Raw genomic sequence first — 19,665 nt, 5'->3', positions numbered from 1 at the left:
AAGTATAATCAATTATGATTCAATAAAACAAAACAAAACAAACAAAACAAAAAAACCCTGCCTTGCAAATGGGAAAAAAAAAAGTATATATATGTAATATGAGGTGTGCATAGAAAAATGTGAAAGGCAGACACAAAACTTTAATGGAAGTCATTGCTGTGTGGCAGGTGGAATTAAGGGTGATTTCCTTCTTCGTGTCTGTAGCTTTTTTTTTTTTTTTTTGTCTTTTTCCGTGACCGGCACTCAGCCAGGTAGTGCACCAGCCCTTCCTATATAGGATCCGAACCCTCAGCGGGAGCGTCGCCACACTCTCCCGAGTGCGCCACGGGCTCGGCCCGTGTCTGTTGCTTTTTAATGTACATTACTTATACAATAAAGTGTGTAAAGATTCAATACATGTTCAATATAAACATTGACGCGCAATTTAAGTTTATGGGTGAACTACCTAAATAAGCTATAGTTGAACATTAATTCACATCTTTGTACATGAACAAAGTACATGTACAGAACAAGTACATGTATTCTATGCAACAGGCACAGCGAATATTCTTATCCTTGTTTTACAATAGTTCACTTTGACCAGACACCAGACCCATGCCTTTTGAATTCCTGGTCCAGCTCTCTTTCTGCTGCATGGCTCTGCATCTCAAGACTTTATTCTCAATGAAGTACATGCCGTATCCTATGCTTCAATGCTCAAACTTTAAATAAATGTTTAAAGAACAAAAAGCAGGAAGGAATAAGCCTGAGTCCCAGCCACCTTATATTACTAGATTAGAAGACCCTATCCTGTGTCCTGAACATGTTATTCTAAAAAAAAGAAAGCCTTCCTGTGACAGAAAATACAGCCAGACCTGTGACTCTGTGATAAGAGGAGAAACACAGTCTTTGCAATGTGGGGACTGGGAGCAGAAGAGAGCATGGGGCTCTGCCTCCAATGCCACTTGGCAAGCAGCGCTGACCATGCTCATTCACACACCCACTCAGCCAGTCCCCTGAACACCGACTGCCAGACAATGTGCCAGGTGCTGGGAACTCAATAGGAACAGGGTCAAAGCCTCTGCCCTCACAGATCCTGCAGCCAGCTAAGGGATGATCCAGCCCAAGCTGCCCAGCACTCAAAACGATACACGTTCTCCCTTTAGTAAAGAAAAGGGGAAGCTCTGAGTCTCTTGTAAGCATTCAAAGAACTAATAGTGCCTTAGGCCAGTGGTTTCCAACTTAATCTTGCACCAGATCACCTGGGGATATTGATAAGAAGCAGATTCTGATTCAGTATGCAGGCGGTAAGGCTTGAGACTGCTCAGGTGACACCCTGTGTAGCCTCAGACTACTCTGGTGTAGCAGACATAAGCCCAGCGTCCTGGCCAAGAAACTGCACCGCTCCATCCCTGCAGTGTCTCCTACCCAAGAGCTTGATTCTTAACCTTTAAGCCTGAATTGGTGCTAGATATAGGTTTCTTTGGCCCCACTGCAAGGTCCATGAATGGGTAACTATAGTAAGGTGCCCCCAGATTTTTTGGGGGGGGGTTTAGAATGGCACATAACAGATGAGGTCTGGTCTGTTAAGTGCACCCCAGGAGGCCCCTCCCAAGTCCATTCAACCTGGCCAGGGCTGACTGTGGGGCTGGAAGGTAACTAATAAAAGTACAATTTTACAGAGGTATGAAGAAGCCACAGTGAAGTCAGGGAAGAAAGAGTCAGAAAGCAGAGCCATCCATGTCCCCAGAACTCTCCCATGGCCCCTCAGGGGAGGTGTTCCAAACAACAGCCAATTCTGGGGCCCTAGAGGCAATTAAGCCTTCCTGAGAAGCCTTCCTCTAAGGAAGGGGTCGGCAAGTTTTTTCTGTAAAGGACCAGACAGTAAATACTTTAGGATTTAACAGGCTAGGCCATTTCTCTCACAAATATTCAACACTGCCACTGTATCTTGAAAGCAGCCACAGACCATATGTAAATGAATGGACTGGGCTAGGCCCTAATAAAACTTGATCTGTAAAATCCAGGTGGTTTGTTTGGCCCATGGGCCAGTTTGCTGACCCTGCCCCAGGGAGTGAGACCATGCCCCCGGCTCACATGACAGGTACTGCCTGGCTGGTTATCATAACCTTTCAACAATCACTAAACAACCTTCCTGGTTTGCACGCCAGTCACTTCTGAGTTTGCTTTTATGACTTAGTCCAAAAAGGCTCATTTCTCTGGGATCACTGTTATGTGACTTTCCCCCTTCACATTGGGGGGGGGGGAAGAATAAGTAAAATACTAGCTCAAATGGTTGACATGACCTTGAACAACAGAATGGACACCACCAACTTAATTAGCAAACAATGCAGCAGGCACCAAAAAAGCATCAAGTTTATCTTTCATTCTTCTAATATACTAGCAAGTTACTCCTCAGTGAGGAAAAATGCCTTAACACACAGATGCTATTTTCACAGCTAATATTTGGTGATGGTTCCCCTCTATCACCAATTTCTCTTATAAACACAGCGTTGTGATTCCTTGAACTTAAGAACTTAATGCTGAGTTAAAATCCTTGTGGTAGGGTACTAAATGGAAAATGCCACTTAAAAAACACATACTCAAGCACTATTTTGGAAAATATATTGAGGCCTGGGGTAAAGATGCAACATGAAAGTAGTATAATTATTCCATGACCCTCAGCAACCAGCGTGTCTCAACGCAGTCAGCCTTAGGCAGCAATGTCTCGACCAGCATTACTGCATTATTCTTGACAAAGTCAAAGCACCAAAACAAAGTCATAAATCATCTTGCAGCATTCTATAATTCTCATTTTAGCAAAGTGAAAAATTGATAAAGTAAAACTGATAAAGAAAAAGATCCCTGCTAAACTAGCTCTTTGTGACTCTGCTATTTTTTGCTCATGGTCCTCCATGGTCCCAGTCACACAGGTGTCATTATCTACTTCGCCCTCAACCTGTCCTCATGCCCACCCCCTCCAACACCCACCCCTCCATCTCTCCAACAAACGTGGGTGGCCTAAGTACCCACTAGCTGCTCACTAGCTCTGAACAGTGAACTAAACAAAGAAAACAGTTGGCTAGGCTGACATTCTAGAGGGAGGAAACAGACCATTTTAAATATCCAGGTTGTCAGACGGTGATGAGAGCTACAGAGAAAAATAAGGCAGAAAGCGGGGAGTCCCAAGAGGACTGGGAGTACCATTTTTAAAAGGGGAAGCCCTGAAGGAGGTGAGGGAGCTGGAAGCAACATAAATGCCCATCCACAAGGGACTGTCACTAAATCAATTATGGTACATCCTTATAATGGGATACCATGAAACTTTTTTAAAAAGTAAGGTAGAGCTTAATGTGCCAACACTGAAAAAATCTCATGTTGTACTGTGAGGTGATGTGTGTTTATCTGCTAACCATGTGCAGGGAGAAAAAGACACAGACACACCAAGTCGTTGCTCCAAGCAGGGAAGACAAGAGAGAAAGCCTCCCAGAGAGCAAGGTGTCAATATGCTGCATGGGGTGGGACAGTGGAATGTCAGTATCTACTATGTACCACCCAACATGTTTACACCCAACTATTTACACCACCCTCCCTTCAGACACATGAAGAAACTGAAGCTCAAAGAGACAGAGAAACTTGCTGGTAAGTGGCACTGCTGGGACTAACGCACAGATCTGACTGCAAAGACTGTGCTTTTTCTACTACACCATCTGCTTGCCACACACACACACAAAAAAGTTGCTTATGTGAAAGTCTGGGAGGCCCTGTAACCACAGGCACTGCACCCCCCACCCCAGGGCCCAAGCGCACAGCAGACCAATGCTTCCTCTGGCAGTAGGACACCCACAGTGCTCTTCTCCGCGCTACTATTTTAAGGCACTGGTAGGCTCTCTCTATAAAGGGCTCTTGTCTCAGTAGAAGAGCCCATCAACAAAGAACCTGAACCACAAAAAGTCAAAGTCAAAGTCAACGGACAAACCTTTATGAACTTCACCAGCCTCCAATGACAAGTCCTCTTCTGCTCCCACCTGGCCTGCGTCTCTGCTCAGGCTACCTATCTGAGCTTGGTGATTCACTTAAAGGACTCCGATTCACTTCAAAAGATGTACCATCAAGTGGGGTTTAATCCACGTGGGAGGTTTGGGACAGAGTGCCCATTCTAGATAAATTGTCACCAGCAATACAATTAATAAGGCCAAAGTCACAAGGCCATCTAAGTAGCAGAGTCAAGTTCAAACCCAGGTCTAACCCCAAAGCCCACCCCTTAACCACCATGAGGTGTGACCTCTCCCTGCCAGCCCTCACTTGCTACTGGCTCTGGGTTAGACACAGCAAACCAAAGCCAAGCAAAGCACCCAGTTCATGAAATCTGTACATAGATTTCCAGACTTGAAGGTTCTGATCCTACTCTCTGCTCTCTAGGTGTTTAGAATAAAATCATCATGCAAGTGGCGTTTGGCTGACACCATGCAGGTGACAAGGACTGCCTGTTTATCCAAACTTTAATCAGGCTCCTCTTCTCAAGGAGGCCTTCACCTGTGGTGCCTAATTGTAAAAAGATACTCCTCTTCGTAATTTTCCATTGGGGCAGTTCAGGACACGCTATCCCCTATATGGCACCTTGGCACATTGAATATTTTAAGCTGAAAGAATTCCACTGACCCCCTCCACCTTGCTCACAGGCTATGAATCCCCCAGCTGACCTTAGTTCTATACTGAAGTATCTCTCCTCTACTGCAGTAGCTAGAAAAAAATGTCTTGCTGTTTTTAAAAAGTATCCAGTGCAACATGGATGAACTTGGAGAAAATTATGTTAAATGACATAAAGCCAGGCACAGAAAGGGAAATACCACATGTCCTCACTCATAAGTAGGAGCTAAAAAATAAAAAAACAAAGAAAAAAGAACAATCACAATAGTGTGTTGAATTTTCAGAAGGAGAGAACAGAACTGTGGTTACAAGAAGTAGAAAAGGGAAAGGTGGAGGGGGGTTAGGAAGAGATTGGTTAATGGACACAAAGAATGAGTGCGTGCTGTTATGATGAATATGCTAATCATCCTGATTTGACCATCACATACTGTACACAAATACTGATCGTCGACCCTGTACCCCTTAAATATATATATAAATTATGTTTCAATAAAAAAAAAAAGTATCTGGCACAATTTCTCCTTAACACAAGATGCATAACTGACTCAGGGGAGACCCTTCCCCTCTCTAGGCCTTAGCTGCCCAGATGGTAGAACTAAATTTTTAAGTGCCCGTTCAGTTCTCAAATCCTTTGGTTTTCTAGTTAAAGAGTAGGATTAAAACGAAATCCAACTATATCTTACCTCAATGGAAAATGCATTTTATTCAGGCTACTTCATCATTTTTTTGTACATAAAAAATTTGTGATTCAGTGACAAACTGGATTCTAGATTAGAGCATACCCTTCAAGATTGTCTAATTCGGATTCTATAGGAGTTATTTTACAATCCTGTATACTGTAGATAGCAACAATGCAAATAATTCTTGTCTATAGACATGCAAATTAATTCTTTCAAATGGAGGTTCAATTGACTTTCTTCCCCCACTGTGGAAAGAGGCCAGCTTTGCCTTCCATGTGCACATTCATTGCAGTATTTCTAATCTACAAATATGAGTACTTTGGAGTCTCCTTTGAACTAGCTGTAACACCTCACCGAGTTTCCTCATTAATCAGTTAAATAAAATTCTTAGCCCATGTTCATTTTTATATTTGTATAGAGTGATGACTTTATCTTTTTAAAAAAGATTATCTTTTAACATTATAGAAAGTACAAGCAACTAACTCATATTTCAAAACAAACAGTCAAAAAAATTGTTTTTATCTACCAATGGCTAGAAGAATTTAAGTATTTAGCAAAGTAAATTTTGGTCGATGGTTAATAGCTTCTCCACATTTTTATTTTCAATTCTTATTTGGCATTTGAATTTTCTTTTACCCAAATGACTATTTTTGAAACCTGGTACCAGTGCAGTTTGTAGTCTTTTTCCAAAATGACTGAACATGACCTGTTAATTCCTAAGTTGAAGTTTTTCTTTAAGTATAATCTTTACTTCAAGAAATTGTAGAGCTGACATTGAACTACAGAAATGTATAACGACTAACATAAAACACCTGTTACCTATCATCCAGACTGTCAACCACAAACATTTTATAAATCTGCTAAGTCTTTATTCCCCATAAAACAAATAAAACATTACAGATGAAATGTTTCCCCTGTCCTGTCTGATACTCTCCATACCGTAAGGTAACTAGTATCCTAAATTAGCTTTTCTTTATGATTGATTTATTATACTTTTAAAAAGATATATACCCACTCATAAACATTCCCCTACTAATGGACATTTAAGGTGTTTCCAATTTTTTTTAACCATCATAAACAATGTTGCAATAAGCATCCTAATATTCCTCTCCCTGTATACAAATGTCAATTTCTCTATGGTATTTTCTAGAAGTGGAACCACTGGGTCTTAAGATATACCCATTTAGCTGGTGGCTTTACTGTTCTAAGATACACTTGTACCACTAGTGAACGAGAATCTCATATTCTTCAAACATCTATTATCTCTTAATAGCATTAAACTTTACAATTCCTAATCGGATGACTATAAAGTGATCTAATTACATTTTAATGTGCATTTCCTGGAGTTCAAGATCTGAGTCTTGGGGCTAGCCAGTTAGCTCAGTTGGTTTGAGCGTGATGCTGACAACACTAAGGTCCAGGGTTTGATCCTTGTACTGGCCAGCCGTGAAAAAAAAAAAAAAAATCTGAGTTATCATATGGTTAACCATTCAGATTTCAACACCCTCAATACATGTGACAACTTCCTCACCATAAACTGGGATTCAAATGATGGTCCACAAAGCAAATTCTGCAGTTAAAAAAAACACTGGGTATTTCTCCCAAAGATAGCCATAGGTTGGAAAACTCAAGAGTTGGTGTTTATTTCAATATATTTTTACTGAACAATACTGGGTATGGTGTATTCTACCTTCTTGACAGCTCTCAAATCTTTTCTCCTCTCCTCTCCCTTCCCACTGCAACTATCTTTAAAACCTTCCATAATTTCCTGCGGTTTACTGAAATCACCTCCATATCTTTAGTTTGGCCTCTCTCCAACCCTTTTTCTCACTACAGAGTACCTAAGATATTGATCTACACGAAGAGAAGCTTCCTGGGCATTCGGGACAACATCCAAATCTCTCACAGCAGCTCAGGAGGCCCTGCAAGATGCACCTCTCTCTTCTCATGCCTCATGAAATCCACCACCCACGTGAAATCCCTTGTTCCAACCAGGCTCCACGACTCCAAGTCCAAAAGCATTGCTCTTTCCATGCTTTCACCATGCTGTTTTCCAGATGAAACGCTCTTGGCTTTCATCTCATCAGCTCCTGCCCATCCCTCAGGCTCCCCTCAAGCATCCCCTTCTGTGGGAAGTCCTACCCCTCCCCCAAGTCAGGGTTAGATGCTGCCCCCTACATACCTGTGCTCCAGACCCTGTAACACCGGAATTGTTCACTAGGGACTGCCTCTCCGCTTTATAAAACGGTCTCTCCTCAAAAAGCTTATGGGCTCGACAAATGTTTGCTCTGCAGCCCTAAAGTAAAGAAAGCTGGCGACTCCACTCACCACATACCCTGGGCACTCGTCTACAAAACAAAGCACGTGCGACACTAAGTTCCTTCTTCCAGACCCCAGATCCTACAACGCGTGGCGTGGGATAATCCAGGTAGGGACCATCTCAGACCCAGTCGTTAGAGGCAGGGGACCAAACCCGGATAACACTCACTCCCACGCTTACGTGGGTGGTCCTGAAACTCACCAGAAACCAGAGCTTCCCAGACTTCTCGGAAGGGATTTTTTTCTACGTTTGGGTATTTCTGTTGTTTTCGGTCACAGCCCTTAAGCCCCACGGGGCAGTCCTCCACATCATAAGCACCCACAGTTGTCCCTAGATTGTAAAGGTCACAGGTAAGCCCCAGACCCCGCCGGGCACTCCCCGGTTGTGGGACCTTAGCAAATCCCGTCTCCTGTCGTGCCTCAGTTTCCCCCTCCAGAGCAGCGCCCTTCCAGCCAGAACACGCGAGACCCAGAGTGCCTTCCACCGCCACCCCCCACAGGACACCGGGAGCACAGGCAGCAGGGTCTCCCTGGCGATCCACCGTTTCCCGAAATTCCCCTCAGCAGGGTGAGAAAAAAATGACTCAGAAAGAGCCGGGGAAAATGAAAATCCCAGCCGTGAAGCCCAGCGCCGCGGCAGACGGGCGGCCCCGGCCTCGGGCGTGGGGTCCAGCCCCGGTCCCCCGCTGGGGCCCGCGGTTACCTGCGGCGGATGACCGCGACGGCGGCGGTGCCTGCAGCTGGGGAGGACCGTGGGAACCCCTGGCGGTGCGCAGCCTCAGACCAGCCACCCCCGACGTCCGCCCAGCTGTGATTGCGGCGCTGCGCCGCCGCTCCTCGCCTACTGGGCCTCCTGGGACGCGGTGATTGGTGGAGCTTCGGGGCGTGGCGTCTGCGAAAGCCAATGGGAAGTGGGGATGAGGCCAGCGATCCAGAGGGACTACAAATCCCAGCGTGCACAGGAAGGGGCTTCTTTGGGCCCAGCGGCCCCGGGAGGCTGGGGCGGAGGTTGCGCAATGAGCTAGGGTGGGCGGGGGTCCCGGGGTAGGTGGGGACCACTGGGGCAGAGATTCCAGAAGTGTTCACCGAGGGATCAAACCAGCTGTCTGAGCTCTTTAAACCCTTGGTTTCCGAACTTGTCTGCACATTGGACCCACCCAGGGAAGCTTCAGAAATACCGATGCCTCCGTCTAACTCTCAGAGATTGCGATTTCATTGGCCTGAGTCTGGCCTGGGGTTTGGAATCTTTAAAGACCGCAGGTGATTCCGGTGCGCAGACCCATTTAGTCCTCATAATAACCCTGTGAGAGATAGACATTGTTATTGTCACCCCAGCTTTATAGAGAGGGCAACTGAGGGAGGTTGAGTCAGGGAGGTTAAGTTAATTTTCTGAAGATTACATATCTTAAGTGTCAGAGCCAGAGCTGGGACCTAGACAGGCTAGTTCCAGAATCCCATGCTCTTAATCCATTACTAATGCTACTTCTCAAATGCTTGGTATTATTACCTTACAGGGAACTGGAGAGAAAAATAAAATACTACACTGTATATACAGGTGCCTGGTGATGACTCCCAGTAAATCGAATGGAGTGGAATTGATGTGATGGAAGAAGTGTGATCCTGCCCAGGACCTCAAGGACAATCACTAGGGCTACATTCATGGGTTGACTCATTTGGTCTTCTTTTATAATCTTTTTTTTTTTTTTTTTTTTAACAGTAGGTTGTAGATTAGCATACTGCTCTAGGCCTGCTGACTGTTTTGTAAATTATTTTGTAAATAAAGGTTGACCTTTATTTACAAAACCTAATTGGAACACAGTCTCACCCATTAAGGTATTATCTCTTGCTATTTTTGCAAAGAAGGCAAATTTAAATATTTGTGAGAGACCTTATGGCCCACAAAGTTAAAAATTTTATCTACTGTCTGATCCTTTACAGATAAAGTTTGCCAATCCCTTGGTTAAGTAAGTCGCCCAAGATCACAGCTTGGAAGTGACCTTGGGCTTCAAGGCCATGTCTGTTCAAGCCCATACCACTTCTCACGACCACTATGCTTTCACAGCCTTTTGCAATAGGGAGGATTCATTAATCCATTTATTCAACAACTAGGAGGTTCCCCTTATGTGCCTGGTACAGCTGAGCATTGAGACAGATAGGATTTGTTCCTTCCCCCTTGGGAATTCACTGTCTAGTAAAAGAGGCAGAAGTAGGGCCGGCCCGTGGCTCACTCGGGAGAGTGCAGTGCTGAGAACACCAAGGCCCCGGGTTCGGATCCCATATACGGATGGCCGGTTCGCTCACTGGCTGAGCGTGGTGCTCACAACACCAAGTCAAGGGTTAAGATCCCCTTACCGGTCATCTTTTTTTTAAAAAAAAAAAAAAAAAAAAGAGGCAGAAGTGTGTCCTTAACCACTCCCTAATTCATCCAGAATAAATGGTGGCCTTTGGCTGATTAAACCTTAACAGTTAAAATGGAATAAAAGTGGCAGCCTCATGCCTGGCATATTTAGACAAAGGGCAGGGCATAGCCCCCCTTGGTCTCCCTCTGCAACAGTGTGGGCTGATAGCTGAGTGCAGCACAAGAGAAGGTGGCTGAAAGTTGAGGGCCAATGGGAGGAGTTGCTGGAGATTGCCATGGTGATGGTCAGGCAGCTGGGAAGAGGCTGCAAGGTGGTTATCCTACGCCAGCCACAGGAGGAGGCTGAGATGAGAGAGGCCTGGAGTGGGGACTGGGTGCACATGGTGGGCTCTACCCTCAAGCTGCCTGGATTCAAATCCCAACTCTACCACTTACAAACTGTGTGACCTGAGCATGTTACTTAGCTTCTCAGAGCCTGCTTTTTCCCAAGTGTAAAATGGGAAAAGAGCAGTACTTACTTCATAAGGTCTCTCTGAGAACTAAATTTGTCAACACAGTGCTTAGCACCAAGTAAGTGCCCCATAAATATTAGTTACCCACAGGTTCAGAGGATCCCTTGGGCTGCTGGGCTATAACTTGAGAATTCCAGTGAAGAAAACAAGGTGGAAATCTGTAACCTTGAGATCTGCCTTGCTCCTGGTACCCACTCATGGATGGCAGTATGGTATAGGAAGTGCTGAGCCAATGGGAATCACCAGGAGCAGAGAGGTAGGCACCAAAATAGCCATGGGTGGCAGGCTGGCACAGGTTGCAGGAGCAGGTCAGGTTCCCCATGTCCATAGAAGCATGGGGACCTCTCCACCAAATGCCCTGGCAGAATCCTCACAAGGAAATCATGGCTGGGACTCTCGCTACAATAGCATGCAGTCAAAGGTTAATGAGGCTCATGCCAGATATGAAAAAGCGATATCACAAGAATGAGGCAGATAACTGGGTCACCAGAGATAACAGCACCGAGGAGCCATTTCAGAATAAGAGTATTTTTCTTTATCTAATAGTGAGAGATTAAGTGAGAGATTAAGATCATGAAGCAAGAGTTGGAGAGAGTATGAAACATACTGGTTATGTTTAGAGCAGGGTTTCTCTACCTGCGCACTATTGACATTTAGGATGAGTAATTCTTCGTTGTGGAGGGAGTTGTCCTGTGTATTAGTCCATTTTGTGTTGCTATAACAGAAATACCTAAGACTGGGTAATTTATAAAGAAAAGAGGTTTATTTGGCTTACGATTCTGGGACAGTTGCATCTGGCGTGGACCTCAGGCTGCTTCTGCTCATGGCAGAAAGTGGCAGGGAGCCAGTGGGTACAAGCAGATCACATGGCGAGAGGAAGCAAGAGAGAGAAGCAAGAGAAAGAGAGAAGGTGCCAGGGTCTTTTTAAGCAACGAGCTCTTGCAGGAACTAATGGAGCGGGAACTAATGGAGCGAGAATTTACTCATTAATCCCCCCTCCCCAGGGGGAGCATTAATCCATTCATGAGGGATCCGCCCCCTGACTCAATCAGTTTCCAACACTGCCACATTGGAGATCAAATTTCCACATGAGTTTTGGAGGGGACAACACATCCAAACTCCATCAGGAGGTTTAGCCGCATCCCTGGCCTCTATCCTCCTGATGCCAGTACCAACCCTCCCCCAAGTTGTGACAATCAAAAATGTCTTCAGATATTGCCAAAAATCTGCAAAATGTGCACTCTACCCCCTGTTAAGAAACACTGGTTTAGAGGGAGGGCCAAACATATTCATTCATTCATTCATTCTGTTTGATGTGATGACTAAAGTTGGGGACTCTGGATTCAGACCGCCTGGGTTTAAATTCCAGCTCTGGCACTTACTGGCTGTGTGACCTTGGACAACCACATCCCTCTCTGTGCTTCAGGTTCTTCATTTGTAAAACAGGGAACGATAATAACAGTGCTCTATTTCATAGAGTTGTTATAAAAGTGAATCAAATTAATGTGTGTCATGAAAAAACCTAGAACAGGGTCTAGACATGGGTCAGCTATTTACCAAGTGCATGGTGAGTGCCAGGCACTAACCTGACCTCAGGGTTCCTATGGGCAATTTTCCCACCACAGACAGAGTGACCTTTTAAAATGTCAATATTCAAATTGTAGTATAATATGCACAGAAAAATATGCAAATTATAAATGTACAGTTCAATAAATTCTCACAAAGTGAGCACATTCAGATAACCAGCACTCAGATAAAAAACTGAGCCTGGCCAGCACCTCAGAAGCCTCCCTTCGGCCTCCTTCAGGTGATTTTTTTTTATTTCTTCTAATGTTTCATTCCTTCCTCTGAGTATTTCATTATGCTGTTTCCTCTGGCATCCATCTCCCTTTGTTTTTATTCTGGTCAAGTGCTACTTACTCTTTCATTTTATTTTATTTTATTATTGCGGAAAATATATGTAACATAAAATTTGGAATTGTAAACATTTTTAAGTGTACAGTTCAGTGGCATTAACTACATTCACATTGTTGTGCAACTATCATCACTATTTCCAAAACTTTTCATCATGGTCTCCAGCTCAAAAACCATTCCATCCCTGATAGAATAAAATTCGTCTGCACTAACATCACTTGATTCCTGCCTATCCCCGTGACCTCATTTCCTTCCACCTCACTTACTCTACTTCAGCCACGATGGCCTTCTTGCCTTTGCATTTGCAGCTTCCAGTTCCTGGAATGCCCTTCCCATTCCAGTGACACAGCTGGCTGCTGCCCAAATAGCACATCTTCTTTAGAGAGGCTGTCCTGAGCCAGTTAACCTAAAATAGCACACACGCAAACCTCCATCACTCTTCACCCTTTTACCTGGCTGTACTCTCTGACTTTCTACATATGTTTGCTAATTTCCTGGTTTGCCACTAAAATTTGAACTGCTCAGGTCAGGGTCCCAGCCTATCTTATTTCTATACCCCCAGTGCCTGAAACAGTAGCTATCATATAGTATTTGCTCAGTACATATGTGCAAATTGGATTAAGTGGTGTGATAAAGGTAAGTACAGTTTGCTGTTCTCCTGTACAAAAAAGAGGCACAATCTCTTCCTGATTGCTTTTTAAGGATTTCCAACCAATTGATAAGTATTTCTTTAACTCTTTGGTAGGCAGTATTCTGGGTGACCTCCAATAACCCTCACCCATGTATAATCTCCTCCCCTTTGAGAATGGGTGAAACCTCTGAATATGTTTTAGTATCTGTGCTGCCAAAGTGGGTACAAAACCCCTGAATATAATGAGATTGTACTGCTGTAAACATGGCAAAAGGGAGATTATCTGAGCAGGCAGGCCTACTCTAATCACATGAATCCTTTAAAAGCTGAGAGTTTTCTCTGGCTGGTGGTAGCATGGTTTGCTGTGGTTTGAGGATGGAAGGCTCACAGGCATGCGGATAGCCTTAAGGAGTGAAGAAAGGCCCCTGGCTGATGGCCAGCAAAGAATTGGGACTCTCAGTCCTACAACTACAGGGAATGGAATTCAGCCAACAACCTGAAGGAACTTGGAAGTGGGTTCTTCACCAGAGCCTCCAGATAAGAGCCCAGATTGGTGCCAAAGAAAAAAATTTTCCGTGATATTTGTTAAAGCAGGGTAAGTTAGGCTATCCAGGACCATAGGGATAGGTATAGGGACCACTGCAATGGGATTTTGCAGTGGCGGAGAGAGATTGGGCTCAACTCCCAATACAGCCTGGGCAAGTGGAAATGTATAGCCAAGGGGCAGGGTGGGGTCAGTGGATGGAAATTTACTAAGAGGAAACATCAGAGTAAGGGGGATTCTGGCTAAACCAACCTAACAGGGTTCTTGCTGAAGACCGGCTAGGTCCATCAGATTGATCAGATATGGAGGGTGGTCAGATAAGGAGGGTGGGGGGTTCCTGCCAAACTGACTTAGCAGGGTTCTTGCTAAAACCGGATTTTACAAGGAAGTGCACAAGTGGTCCTGAGAGAATGTTCAGGAAACTGACTAACATTTGGTCAAGCAAAGAATTTTTGTCACTGGCCAACACGTTAATTTCATCCTGTGAGACCCTGAGCAGAAAACCCAGCTGAGTTCACCTGAACATCTCATTCATAGAATTGAGATAACAAACGGATGTTGTTTTAAGCTGGTGAATTTGTGGTAATTTGTTACCCAACAGTAGGAAGCTAATACAAACCCCAGCTGTGCACTCAGCACTGAGCACATGTGTTGGGAGATTTCTTTTTTTTCCTTTTTTTTTTCAAAAGATGACCAGTAAGGGCTGGCCTGTGGCTCACTTGGAGAGCGTGGTGCTGACAACACCAAGTCAAGGGTTAAGATCCCCTTACCAGTCATTTAAAAAAAAAAAAAAAAAAGATAACTGGTAAGGGGATCTTAACCCTTGACTTGGTGTAGTCAGCACCATGCTCTCCCAAGTGAGCCACAGGCCGGCCTGTGTGTTAGGAGATTTCAAAGAGGCTTATGGTGAGGTTGAACGAACCCAGAGGCAGTGAGATTGGGCTCCAGTTCGGACCTGCATCCCATTGCCACTGGAAGAACCTCTTGGGGGCTACATTTTTGCCAGTTTGATATATCTGTAACTGCATCCATTTTGGGTCTTTAATCCACTTGAAACTAGTTTTTGTATATATATATATATATATATTTTTTTTTTTTTTTTTTTTTTAAAGATGACCGGTAAGGGGATCTTAACCCTTGACTTGGTGTTGTCAGCACCACGCTCACCCAGTGAGCTAACCGGCCATCCCTATATGGGATCCGAACCCGTGGCCTTGGTATTATCAGCACCGCACTCTCCCGAGTGAGCCACAGGCCAGCCCCTAGTTTTTGTATATTGAATGAGGCATCTTCATACAGTTCCTGCTCAAACATCATTTTCTCAGAGAAGCTTCCCTGAATAATTCTATAAAACAAATCCCCTGGGGCCTCCTCTGTCTCTACCTCACCTGGTTGTATTTTTTTTAACTTCTGACGTTGTATTCTGTATTTTTTTTCCCTTATGACGTGACATCCTATATTTATTTGATTGAGTTTTTATTTTCTTAACAGGTAACAGCTATGGTCTAAAGGCTTTGCGTGAATTAATTCTTTTAATTCCCATAACAACCCTATGAGGAACAGTTCTATGTGGTAAGTAATTTTATTAGCCTGCTATTATAGGTGGAGAAACTGAAGCCAGAGAGATTAAATAACAAGCTCAAGGTCACACAGCTGATAAATGTCAGAGCCAGGTAATAGCTCAGAGTCCACTATTTATTCGTTGTCTTGTTTTCCACTAGAATCCCAGCTCCAGAAGGACAAAAGCTTTATTTTGTTTACCTCGGTACCTCCTGTACCTAGAACAGTGCCTGTCATGCAGGAGGTGCTCAATACGTACTTGCTGAATAGCTTTGGAAAAGCCCCAATATTAGTTCTTCGATTAGAGCTGGATGCTATCTCTGACAGTAGTCTGCAGAGTTGTAATGGGGAGATTATTAAACCTAGTTATTTATCATTCCCCTGAAAATCATATTGCCTTAGGGTGCTTCCTCAGTGAAGACTAAGCCAGGGTTAACCAACGTCAGCACTATAAAGGGTACTTCTAAAGTTTATGGAAAGATTCATATTATCTTTTCATTCTATTTTTCCATAAACTTTTTGAATTACCCTCATATTGACATTTTAAGCTGGATAATTCATTGTTGTGGGAGGCTGTCCTGTTTGCACATTATAAGATGTTTAGCAGCATCCCTGACCTTTACCCACTAGATGCCAGTAGCAAACCCCCTCTCCCCAGTTGTGACACTCAAAAATGTCTGCAGACATTGCCGAATGGCCCCTAGGGGACAAAATCATCCCTGGTTGAGAACCACTGAACTAAGACTTGAAGTTTATCCTGGGGATGGAGTGTAGGGATGTACTGAAATGTCACAGAGTAGAGAAAGGAGAATATGATCTGGGGATGCTGCCATCCAACAAGAAGAGGAGGCTTCTCCAATTCTTTCCAGAAAGGGAGAGAAATGGGCTAGAGGTCACATTGCAAGCCCTCCCTTCCCTTCTTTCCATCCCAAGGTTCAACTGTGGAAGGAGGGGTGTCTAGTGTTCAGATAGGGCCATGGGAAGTCCTAGTACACAAGAATTTTCTTTCTACTTCTCAGCATACAGGCCAGGAATTTGAAAGCCCTGTAGCAAAGGCCCACGTTCAGGGGATAGTTTAGAAATGGCTGGGGAAGGTGTCTCTGCAGATGTGCAGATGTGCTGGAGGGAAACCTAGAAAGATATACATACCCTGAGTATGTATGCTTGGAGAAGGCAGCTGATTGTTTCTGGAGCCCTGCAAAGAACAAAAGCAGAACAAATCTGTGACACAGAAGCATGGTTCCAGCAGAAAATCCTGGCTTAGTACCTTGAAACCCTGAGTGATACCAGCTAAGCAGGCACCAGGGCCCAATAACCATACTAGGCAAGTGTCAAGCTATGAGAGGTCAGTAAACCCTGGAGGACAGCTCTTCCATTCCTAAACTGTTGGCTTCATCTGGTCCAAGATGGCTTCATACCATGTCACATTCCAGGCAGCAGGACGGAGACTGTATGTGTATTATCCTACTGGCCAGAACTGAGTCATATATCTTCAGGAGAGGCTGGGAAATGTGACCTTTAGTTGGGCAGCCATGGTCCTGGCTAAAGCTCAGGGGTTCAACAAGGTGTCTTCAGAAATTTCATGGAAAGATCCATATTATCAGCTTTTCACAGTACTCTCATATTACTAAAGGACATAAGAGAGAATGGATATTTGAGGACAATCAGTCATATCTGCCACCAAGAAGACAGCCTGAAAGACTAATCCACTTTTCCAAAGGAATCTGAAGGAAAGTGAGTTAAACCAGAAGCTAATACGGTTCTAACTGGCAACTTTAAGTCTTCTCCTCTCTTCTTCCTGCCCTTTCCTCCTACAACATGAGGGCTCAAGATCTAGAAAACAGTTAAAGGAAATAGAGAAACATAATATTTTTTGCACAGTTGAAGGTACTGCATAAACTCTTAACTCTACTGGAAGAGACAACAGAGAACTAGGTAAGGTCTGAATCCCAGCTCCTCTGTTCCAGAGCACCCGGGCTGGCCTGTGGCTCACTCTTGGGAGAGGGAGAAGGGGGTTCTGTTGCCAGCATGCAGTGTCACCCCAAAGCAGATCTAAGGAGAGGCACCTCAGCCTCTGCCAAGGTCCTGTACTCAACAAATACTAGATGATGACAAAAGAGAAGGAGGTCGTAGGCAGATAGAAGACAGGCCTGAAGTCAAGGACCCCATGAGACTGATTTTAAGATGACTCTCCCGGTCATACGGTCAAGATGGTGGAATAGACAGTCCCCAGCATCACTCTCTCCCACAAATCAACCAATTTTTTAACTATAAAAATGTAACATCAGCCAAGCTGGGGCTGCTGGAGCTCAGGGGAAGAGGAGGAGAGACCTATGGAGTTCATGAAGGTGGGAGAAACCACGATGCGAGAAAGAAAAAGCTGCTCTGAGAGTTTTGGGCTGTGGCTGCTTTAAGGCTTGAGCTGATGAGCGTACGGAGCAGGAGCCAGCAGAAGCTGAAGCCGTGCCCTTCAGATGGAGTCACTTGGAGGCGGCAGGGGAGAAGAGGGCCTTGGTGGCCCCCAGGACAGCAAGACCACTAATAGGTTTCCCGTGGACCCATGCAGGAGCAAGGAGCCAGAACAGCTGAAAAAGGGGATCTGTTTAGAAGCCGGTGAGTCATTGCAAGGGACCAGCACAGGGCCCTTCCCATGGAAGGTGTTTGGAGCACAGGTGGTGGTGAAGACAGGCCCATCAGGGGAACACTGGGACACAGCAAGGACAGCCAATCCTCCCCCCAGTCAGCACAGGACCACTCAGAGGAGACTGGTCGGGAATGCAGAATTGCATGGGGTGAAGTTTGATGAAAAAACCCAGGCCCAGGTCAGAGTTTCTACACAACCCAGGTGCACCAGGTCTCTGGAGAGCCAGAAGTACCTATAAGTTCAACCACTAAACCCTGAGCTGCACAAAAAGCCTTCCCTAGGGAAACAGTAGCAAAGCAGCAATTTAGTGCAACCACACAGCTCAAGTCCTGGTTCCCACAGGAAGTTTGCCCATTTAAGAAGTAAGCAAAGGACAAAAAATTAGTTCTGCCCAGGCACACTACCAGTGCCCTGGGGCCCGTCAGGGGACATGAGGCCTGGATCCGTGGACCAGACCCCATCCCCCCATCCAGGCACACCACGCCAGTGCCTCGGGGCATGCCTGTGGTCCCAAGGCATGGAGAAGGGGACCGGACTCCCCTCCCAGACCCAGGCACACTGCACCAGCACCTTGGGGCCTGCCTGGGGATCTGAGGTATGGAGTCAGGGACCCCCTCCCACAACCTGGCACACCATGCCAGCACCTCAGGGCCTGCCTGGGGACCCAAGGTATGGAGCTGGGGACCAGACACTCCCCACAACCAGGCACACCGTCAGCGCCAAGGAGCATGCCAAAAACATCACCTCCATGTGGTGGCCCACCATAGCCACCACCATAACCATGGCTGCCGCAGAAGTGGCTAGATGCCACAACCACCATGCAGATGGTCCGGTCCGCCAGTCACTGGAGTGCATTGACACAAGGAGAGTCACCAGCAGAAACAGAGAAAAGAAGAGGATGTCTCTCTCCACAAAGCCCATTTCAGAGTGACAGAAGAAGCATCTGCTCTATAATATTGGGGGACCTGACCACACTTCTCAGCATTGGACAGATCATCTAGGCACAAATCAACAAAGTAACCATTACTCTTTCAGAAGGAAAGAAGAAATCTAGTGTAATTAGAGGGGGAAGGAGGGAGAGAGAAGGGGTTGGGGAGAGATTGGACAAGGGACATAAAGAATAATTACAATTTGTAACAGTACGTATGCTGGTAATATTGATCTGATCAACATATCTCAATGTTGAACCACCAAAATATGTATAATCAATTTTGATTCAATAAACATTTTTTAAAAAAAGAAGTTTCCCTGAAAATGAAAAAAAATAAAAAGATGACTCTCCCCCTTTAGTATTATAGGAATAATAAGCACTATCATTTTTGTCGTTGTTTTAATGCTCACAGTGCACCTATTAACAGTGTATTAGTTTATCATTTAATCTTCATAACAAATCTATGATGTAGAGAATATTACTATTCCCTCTTTGTAGATGAGAAAATTGAGGCTCAGAGAAATTAATTAAGTAGCCCAAGGTCTGTAAAGGAGATGAGCCTAGAGAGCAGAGGTCAGGAATCAAGCTAGGCTGGGCTTTTTCTTCCCCAAAGATGTTATCAAGGATGTCTTTCCTTACCTGGTAGAGTACGCTTTTCAGAAGCACAAAGGTACAAATTCCTGACTAGCCTTAATACAGCTGGTTCCGAAAGGGGAGACACTGTGAACTGTGTAAATGAATCGGTGCGTGTGTTGGCAAATACAAGGCTCGTTACAAAATCTGTGGCCCACCCAAAGGAAATCCCCAGTTTTCTGACTCACTTCTTGCCACATTGTATGTCACCACCACTGTTCTTTTTCTTTGACTTCTGTTTTTTTCCCCACAGTCACTCTTTTAATGCAAATACTTGTTCTGGGTAGGAAAACACACGATTCCGTGGAA

The 19,665-nt window shown here is 44.8% G+C and overlaps 1 protein-coding gene across 1 annotated transcript in view; it reads right to left on the bottom strand.

The window, feature by feature from the left end:
• LGMN (legumain) overlaps positions 1-8,451 on the bottom strand; it is a 34,293-nt gene extending 25,842 nt beyond the window's left edge. The window contains exon 1 of the mRNA XM_063089472.1: positions 8,332-8,451. The gene's annotated coding sequence lies outside the window, so the exon portion shown is untranslated. The remainder of the gene's footprint in view (positions 1-8,331) is intronic.
• Between the last annotated feature and the right edge of the window lie 11,214 nt (positions 8,452-19,665).

This window comes from Cynocephalus volans, chromosome 3 (assembly GCF_027409185.1).
Source record: "Cynocephalus volans isolate mCynVol1 chromosome 3, mCynVol1.pri, whole genome shotgun sequence".
Lineage (NCBI taxonomy): Eukaryota > Metazoa > Chordata > Mammalia > Dermoptera > Cynocephalidae > Cynocephalus > Cynocephalus volans.
Note: the sequence above shows the minus strand (reverse complement) of the source record. Positions and strands in the feature narration are given on the sequence as shown.